This window comes from Felis catus, chromosome C1 (genome assembly GCF_018350175.1).
Source record: "Felis catus isolate Fca126 chromosome C1, F.catus_Fca126_mat1.0, whole genome shotgun sequence".
Classification (NCBI taxonomy): Eukaryota; Metazoa; Chordata; class Mammalia; order Carnivora; family Felidae; genus Felis; species Felis catus.
Genome location: NC_058375.1, coordinates 163,485,120 through 163,494,279, shown reverse-complemented (window position 1 = coordinate 163,494,279; position 9,160 = coordinate 163,485,120). Strand labels below are relative to the sequence as shown.

General features: G+C 43.0%; 1 long non-coding RNA gene across 1 annotated transcript; it reads left to right on the top strand.

The window, feature by feature from the left end:
• The first annotated feature begins 231 nt into the window (after nt 1-231).
• LOC123379399 lies at nt 232-6,236 on the top strand. The gene is made up of 3 exons (XR_006583781.1): nt 232-585; nt 1,115-1,280; nt 4,701-6,236. It is a non-coding gene; the product is annotated as an uncharacterized LOC123379399 (long non-coding RNA).
• The last annotated feature ends 2,924 nt before the right edge of the window (nt 6,237-9,160 follow it).

Here is a 9,160-nt window from a genome sequence, read left to right as displayed (position 1 = left end):
GCGCAACCCAGCATCTGTCCGGCTGCAGCCACCTGGGTGTTGCTGTTGAGCTGTTTCAATCCCACCCCGTGTGGACCAGACATACAAATGAGAGCAGACCATCCGCGGAACCCTTAACAAATGTCTAATGGGTGCTCAACCTTGTGCCAACTGTGGGATTAGCAAGGGAGCCTCCAGAGACCGATTATTTCCTCCTAGGCTTGGCCGTAATCCAGCCTCTACCTGATTCTCTGCTCACCCAGCAACCTTTGAATACAAATTCAGTTTCTCAACTATCTTAATAATAAGAAAAGAGGGCCCTGGATAATGAACACAAAATCAGCCACTTGAAGGGCAGCCCCCATTGTGAAATAAAAAATTGGCATTCTGGTTTATACGTAATTTTTTAAGCAGAGCATCACAACCATTTATGAAAGCTACCACGTGACACAGGATATCTGTTCTCTCCCCACCTTTCTCCCCACAGTTGAACATTTGGGGGCCCAGCGTCCTGAGCACAGATTGGAGACCGATATTCCAAAGCTCTGGCACAGGAATGAGACATCCCTTGTCCAAAGACTGTGTGCATGGAAATGGTTTGAGGAGGTAATAAGGGAAGAGAATGTACTCTAAAAAAAAAAATATCTCAGGGACAGAGCATATGAAAACCCCAAGGACAACATCCAATGAATGTCTATACTGAGGCAGAGGGGAAAAAAATCAGGTATGAAGTAAAAGAGGCAGAACACAGGCAACCTAGACAGGAGACCAGGAGAAGAGACAAAACCTAACACAGAGCCCAGAGCCAATGAGAAAACAGCTTCTGGACCTTTCCTTTCAGTCTGTCACCTGTAGTTGGGGTCGTGGGGGCAAGGGTCATATAACGCAAGGATGTAGCCTAGTTATCAGATGCTTTAGGTATGTATCTTATCTCTAATTTTTGCAACCTTAAAAGGTAAAAACAACAACAACAACCTCTTACCTGTTTCCATTGTAGAAATGACAAAATTGAAACTAAGTGCTTAAGTGACAGAGCCATGATTCATATTCTCATCCTCTGTCTGCTTTAATACTGCACTGTAACCACAATGCCAAGCTGCCTATGGCTTCTTTAAAGTACATCTGTCCCCCACAGCCTGAAAAATTCTCTATAGACTGAAACCTGTCTGCGTCTCTGTGAACCTGAAAAGTTGAGGCCAACACCCTAGACGGCTGTGATTCCACCCAGATGCTCTCTCCCTATGAGGCATAGCCACAGGAGGACATCTCTGCCATCAAGCGACCCCCAGCGGCTTTTCTAGGTATGTCACCATGTTTTCTCTGACTACCACAAAATGCAGAAACTCTGGCGTAGGATAACATATAAATGAATTCAAAACCACGAGAGCTCATTCAAACCATTATCTTTAATTGGATCCGTGATATTGGCTGCTTCCCTAATTCTTAGCTCTTCGATATGTGACCAATAAGGTATAAATGAATCAATATCAATACATCCCCAATAGTAGAAAATAAATCGAGATGCCAAATAAGCCGTGGTAGATATAATCATCTTTTTATATAGTACAATACATTATTATCATCATGTATTATCACTATTATTATTATGCATTACTGTCTAATGCATTAGGGTGGAAAGAATCATCGAATCTCATTGAGAAGTATACTGGCAAAAATCAAAAACGAAATCTTCGTCTTTCATTGGTATTAACTAACAACTAATTTTGGTAAAGATCCTGGCTTTTCAATGGAAAAAAAAATTAGTCTGTGAAAGTTATTCTAATAAAAAAAAATTATGAAGTTTAGGGATAGTTCTGCAATTGTAAACCAACAGTCAATGTTGTATGTAATTGTGAAACATTAGAGCATTTTTTTTTTATTGACAATGGACAGAAGAGAACCATTTAGAGTTTTTAAGAAGTGTGATGTAGAGGGGCGCCTGGGTGGCGCAGTCGGTTAAGCGTCTGACTTCAGCCAGGTCACGATCTCGCGGTCTGGGAGTTCGAACCCCGCGTCAGGCTCTGGGCTGATGGCTCAGAGCCTGGAGCCTGTTTCCGATTCTGTGTCTCCCTCTCTCTTTGCCCCTCCCCCGTTCGTGCTCTGTCTCTCTCTGTCCCAAAAATAAATAAAAGTTGAAAAAAAAAAATTAAAAAAAAAAAAAAAAAGAAGTGTGATGTAGAGGGGCGGCTGGGTGGCTCAGTCGCGTAAGCGACCAGCTTTGGCTCAGGTCATGGTCTCCCAGTTTGTGAGTTCGAGCCCCGCGGCAGGCTCTGGGCTGACAGCTCAGAGCCTGGAGCCTGCTTTCGATTCTGAGTCTCCCTCTCTCTCTGTGCCTCCCCGCTTGCTCTCTCTCTCTCTCTCTCAAAAATAAACATTAAAAAAAAAAAAGAAGTGTGATGCAGAGATCAAAATTGAGGCCTTCATAATTTGAATGTTGCAGTACCATAAAGTATGAACGAAAATGGAGACGGGAATGGAGGCAAGGATGCCAATTCTGAATTTAAGTTCAGCGATTTCCGGCTGTGAAGATCAAGTCGTTGCCACAAACAGCCCTCAGCCCCACCTCACGACCGCTACCACTATGACCTCAAAACAAAATAACACAAGATCAAAGAAGAAGAGTCACTCTTTAAAAGACATTGTTGGGGCACCTGGGTGGCGCAGTCGGTTAAGCGTCCGACTTCAGCCAGGTCACGATCTCGCGGTCCGTGAGTTCGAGCCCCGCGTCAGGCTCTGGGCTGATGGCTCAGAGCCTGGAGCCTGTTTCCGATTCTGTGTCTCCCTCTCTCTCTGCCCCTCGCCCGTTCATGCTCTGTCTCTCTCTGTCCCAAAAATAAATAAACGTTGAAAAAAAAAAAATTTAAAAGACATTGTTACACTTGAAACCAAGGTACATATCTCCATGGATGAGAAACAAGAGGCAAAAACTAAACTCATGAAGGGGTGTGAAGCCTGAAGGGTTCCCAGCCATTGAAGAAAACCAGGGCCGGGATGGGGCTGCCAGGCCCAAGAATGCAGCCGGAAGCCCTGGGACCAGACGGGCAAGATCTCAGAGCAACATCGGTAAGCTGCTCACACAACGTGAGACCTGGTTCTGGGCTAGTCTCCAGGAGACGGCTACGGAATCATTTAATAAAAAAGGATGAGCTCAGGAAGAAAACAGACACAACTAAAATCCAGAAATTTCCACCCAAAAGGGGATCGCAAAGGAAAATTTCAAAGCACATTAAGGCAACTTCGCCCCCTCCAAAACAGCCAACGCGCTCAAAGCGCAAAAGAATTATTCACTTTTATTTTGGAAATGGAAACAAGGGACTAGTTGTAAAGAACATTTAAGATCCTCAGGAATGTTTTATTTTAGAACAGTGGGACGTTATAAAATAAGAACAAGGAGCTCTCCTTCAAGCGCAGGAATATTTCTCAAAGATTTAGAAATCCCCAAAATGAATATAGTTGTTGCAACTTTACACAAGTCCTCAGCAGATGGGTAAATTTAACTGGTCATCGTTAAAACCGGAACTGGTGCATTTGTCTGGAAAACTAGCGCAGCAAATGAGGCTGAAGTTTGACAAATGCCCGAAGCCGGGTGATGGCGACAGAAATGCAAAAACCAAAAAAAAAACGTTCTGGAAACAGAAATAGGCTACCTTGCTGTGAGGTGGTGTTCGCTAAGATCTAACTCTGTCTCCCCACTGAAATAGCCAAAAGTCAGCTGGGATGATGACCATTTGAAATTCTTCTACTTGTGGGGCTCCGTCAATGCCACTGGAATACAGAAGAGGGGTGAAGAGTCAAGGATTAGGTCCTCAGTTCTGTCCATCACCCACCAACCAAAATAAAGTAAGTTTCCAGTACAATTCTTCATCATTCATGTCTGTAACGATAAGAAATCTTTATTTTAGGAGCAAGGGAGTTCATCAGAATTCTCCTGATTATCTCATTGTTTGCCCCGTAAGTCTGGTCGAATAAATTTGCAAATAAATCGTTTGTCATAAAATATTTATTACATATTTCTACATGTACCCTATATTATGTATTTAGCCCATAGATATTACCCTAGTATTTTCTCTTATAAAAATTTCTTAAATAGCCTTCGTTATGTCAATAAAGTGATTACAGAATGATGCACGTTGAGACTATAAAAATCCCTTTGAAAAGACTAACAAAATTACAGTTTATTTGGAAGGTGAAATTTTTAAGTAAGGTTGTGATGGAGAAAATAAGTGTATTTGTGTTAAAACAAAATTGAAAAACACCTTGAATGGCCTTGAAAAAATAATTTATAGTATTTATGTTAAAACAGAATTTAAAAATTTTTTTTTCAACATTTATTTATTTTTGGGACAGAGAGAGACAGAGCATGAACAGGGGAGGGGCAGAGAGAGAGGGAGACACAGAATCAGAAACAGGCTCCAGGCTCCGAGCCATCAGCCCAGAGCCCGACGCGGGGCTCGAACTCACGGATCGCGAGATCGAGACCTGGCTGAAGTCGGACGCTCAACCGACTGCGCCACCCAGGCGCCCCTAAAACAGAATTTTAAAACGTGGTTGAATTACCTTGAAAAAATAATATAACACATGATCTTAAAGAGAAACATTTTTCCAGCTCTACCATTAAACGTGTCCAAGAGGAGCAGCAGTGTTTTTGCCGGCCACCAACTCAACCTTATGGATGGCTGGGGTACTCAGACTTTAGTCTCTAATATTTTTCTTTACTACAGAGAATCAAAGCGCCTTTCGAGGTGGTGATTCTGTATCCCGAGGCAGAAGAAAATGAGGACAGGCTTGGAGCATCCTGTTGCTGCCAGTGAGTAGTCGGGGACGTTCCCAAGGGCATTGGTGCTGAAAAGATAGAAGGGATAGTCTTCAAAGGCCCCCCCTAGGGCCATCACTGGGTGAACAGTCTGAGACGAGGGCCGACAGAGAGAGCAGGAGCCCAAGAGTCAGATGGCTCTCTGACACTGAACAGGGGACTCTTTGGGAGCAGGTGTCTGTCCGGCCTTCCAAAGAACTCGTGAAAGCATCCCATATCACCTGCACAACAGGGCCAGCATTTGGATGGCTGGTCAATCAGAGAAAGAGGAAGAACCGGGGGGAGGGACGGGATCAGTCTGGAGAAGTGCGCGGATGCAAACAGCAACTACCACAACAAAGATTCTGAGCCCTGGAGGCACAAGGAAATGGTTTATCTTGTTCCTCCTTGCCCCTGCGCCAGAGTAGTAAGTACAGAGAAGAGAAAGAGGTGTATGAAGGAGCAAATTGTATCACACACACACACACACACACACACACACGCACACACACTCCAAGCTGTTGGAGTCCCAAGGCTAATCTGTACTGAAGGAAGGTGAATGCTTTCGATCAAATAAGAGATTAAAGTTTTTAAATGAAAGGGGCCCAATTTTAATAACCGAAATGAGTCTCTTTTATAATTAAAAGTGACTGAGAAGGTTGAGAACCAGTGGGAGCGGTTATCAAGGCAGCTTACCATGCAGGAAATAGAAAGATAAAGCCCATGATAGTAGGGATTAGAGTACAGAGCCCTGTGATGGCAGTTTGTATCCCAACAAATTGAAATTCTTCAGTCATACCACTTAAGTATGATGCGTCATTTGAACACTAAGAAAGTGTGAGTCAAAGACATTTGCCTCCAATCACAAAAAAATCTTCGGACAACCCATAAAGCATAACCCATGATTGAATAGCCTCCCATATTTAATGGTCATTTTTAGACAGGTTTTTTTTTTTAATAATTAAAGAGGCTAATTGTGTCTGCTTTCCTGTGCCGTTTGAGGTAGGTTGCTTACTAGAAACTGCAATATTTTAAAAATATATGCAAAATACCTTCATCTATAGTTAAGATAATAGGTAGAAATTAAAATGCACACACACATATGTAGCTTGTAGAATGTATCCCTAAAACTATCAGCCATCTTCCTGCACGCAGGTGTCAACACACTCCATCCTCCCACCCCCAACCTCAAGATGGTCTCAAGTCCAATAAGTTGTCTTAGAATATTGTCTTAGACGTGTCCAGTTCGGCTCAGCGCCCGGCTGGTCCATTTCCTTTTACGAACAATGTGCTGATCCTCCTTTACCCGTGCTCCTTTGACGGTAGAATGTGGATAACAGCGCCCTGGCTCTGTTTTAACATCAATTGTAATATTGTGATTTTGCTTTTGTTGCTTCCTTCCAAGGCATTTTGAGCCTTGATAAATCATAATTGATAGACATTAACCTCACATAACTAACGCAGACTGGCTTACTTAGAATTTTTCTACTAACCACAGATTCACTTGGGAAGCTCTTTGGAAATATATTTTAATTTATTAAAATATACCCTGCTGTACTGGCAGCAGGGTAGATGCTCGAATTTTACAAATATAAGTGCATCCTTTAATTATGAGAAATTATCACGGGTTTCATATATCGGATATATAATTAATAGGTGCGTTTAAAATTCTCTGTTTACAAAAAGCTTAATGCCCTGAGGGAATAGGAGGTAAATGATTGAGCTTGGCAGGAAAACTTGAAAAAGAACGAAGGCTCCTGATTCCTGTGGCTCCCTCTATTCTGTTAGAATGGCTAGCCACACGGAGAGTCTGGTTTGACTTTTAAGTCCCTCCTGTACAACGTGGAAGCCTGAGCAAGTCTCACACCGACCTCAAGCTTCGGTATCATCATCGAAGTAGCCTATTTCACAGTGCTTTTCTAAGGATCAAGGAAGTGACGGTGTTCCAGAATTATAAGAGATTATTATCGTCATAATCACTGTATATAACATATTCCTCCCGCCGATTTCTTAGCTACCGGAAGGTCTCTCGAAAGAAACTTCAATCTGGAAAACTGTTGTCACCATTTATTATACACTATGCGCCAGGTATTGTGCTAAATGCGCCGTCTCCTTGGTTCCCTCCACACCCCATTTTACAGCTGAAGAAACCAAGTTCCGGAAAGGGAAGTGACTTGTTTACAGTCACACAGCTGGTGCTCTGTGGAGTGGGGATTGTGCTGGTATCCGTGTCCTCCGGAGCTGACGCCCTAAACCATCTAAACGTCCCGGGGTGACTCCCTCCTAATATTGACCAGCCCCTCTCAGCATATGCACACTCCTCGGTCATGATTAAGACCAAACTACTCAGGGAATTCTAAACCTAGAAAGGGTACAATCTATCCAGGGCAGAGTCCATCCCCTTGCTAGGCTACCCACCCCCAGCAGTGAACGTGGTGGGCTGGAAGGAGTCACCATCCCACTAGCTAGACTCTGAGCTTTGGGGTGGGCAGGGGGACGTCGCCCTCTTGTTCACCACACAATCCCCCCGCGGATGGCCACGTCCTTTTGGTAAATATTTCATGTTATTGCCAAATTCCTGAAAAGCATGCGCGCCGGCGGAGAAAAATTCTGGTCTGGCTACTCTTCACATTACTAACAGAAGAAGTCAAGTCTGGAAGACGCGATGGAACAAAACGGACTGGGTTGCCTGCGAGCTCAGGAGCCTTAGAATGGAGGCCTTCCCACAGCTCTTTGGTCCCAGCAGCCTGTGTTTTACGGATGTTTAAGACACACCAGGGGGATGGAATCAATGAAGGGCCCCTTCCTCTGGGAGGCAAGGATATGAGCAAGAGAGGGGGGAGTGAGAGAAGCCATTTCTCTTCCTTGTCCTAAGTGACCAGTGCAGCAAAAGACTCTGTGTCATGGGACACGCTGGGGGAAAACATTGATTGCAGAACCCAGATGCCAAAGTGAAGAAGAAATAGAGCCCTTCCGGCAGCCGCATCTGGCTTTTTGGCAAGCTTTCCACACTGTGGCACCGATTCCCCCTGCACCTGCTCCTTAATTGTTTCACTGGTTACCGGTGAGCTAAGTTTTACCCACCTTGACCACGAACTGCTCAGGACTTGGATCCATGTGCCACCGTTATGTCTGTTTTCAAGCTGCCGTGAACCTTTGCATAGAAATCAATATCAAAAAAAAAAACAAAAAAAAAAAACCCTTTTCGCTGTAGGAGTTAAAAAAAAAAAAAAAGAAGAAGGAATTCTCTATTCTGGACCACTGGCAGCTAAGTACCCTGATCACGTACACATATAATGATTTTGAAAATCGAGATAAAACTCTATCTGGTCCTAAAGCAAGCACTCTCTTCCTGTAAATGAGCACAGGGTTCAAATGGTTAATCCAGTGGCTGCACAGTTAGGTAGGCCCTTAGGAAATTTAGTCTACGAGGAGTCTTCGTTAAAACCCTCACCTTTAGCAGAGCTTTTCTGCACATCAGAAAAGTGAGATATGTTTCGTGGCTTTCCCTCTACACATTTTTACGCTACACCTTTCAGCAAAAGCTTTTACAATGATATTAAACATTAACTCTGTATGGGTTAATCCCAAGACACAGCATCAGCCTTAAGGTTAATAGTCCTTTTAATTAAAGGATAAGTCAGTTATTGAACACAGAAGCTAATCACAAAAGGATTACCACTGAAAATGAACATAGTCTGTGCAATTAGTCTGATAATTAAGACTTAAGTACTGGACGGAGATCAAAGTGCTTGTAATATGCAATAAAGTTCCTAGAGTTGTAAGGATATTCAAAATGTTAGCTTGTGCTTTATTGCACCTTCCATTCATCGTGTACCCATGATAGCAGCAAACACATTTCCCCGATGGATGTCAGCATGGGTAGCTACAACAGCTGTTACTACATAAGCCTGGTGTTTCTCACAATATGATTACTCTGTCAACGACGGCCGTAAAAGGTGGCATCTGCATTCATCAAACAGAGTTATCAATAAATGTAAAACCATACAACAATTAGAGATCTCAAAGGAAGAACAAATCCAACTAGAAAAAAAATGTCAACCACACTCTTTAATTACGAAGATTGTTAATCAATAAAATGCCTTCATAACTTTTAATTAAAATTTTATTTGAGCTGGATGTTTGGAGAATCTGATTCTTTGTTTTCATTACATTTAACAGTTGCGCTACAAAAATCCTGGTGGCATCTGTGAGCGGCCATCCCCTGGGGGACACTTTGTATCTGTAATTGCATATCGTCACCTACAGAGGGTGTTAAGAATCCTTGTTAAAAATAAAGGAAATAGTTAGGAGACATCTCACAGTAGCCATTATTATGGAGCAAATTACTAGGTAGAGCAATCCAGAAGCTGTCAAGAAAGGTTAGCA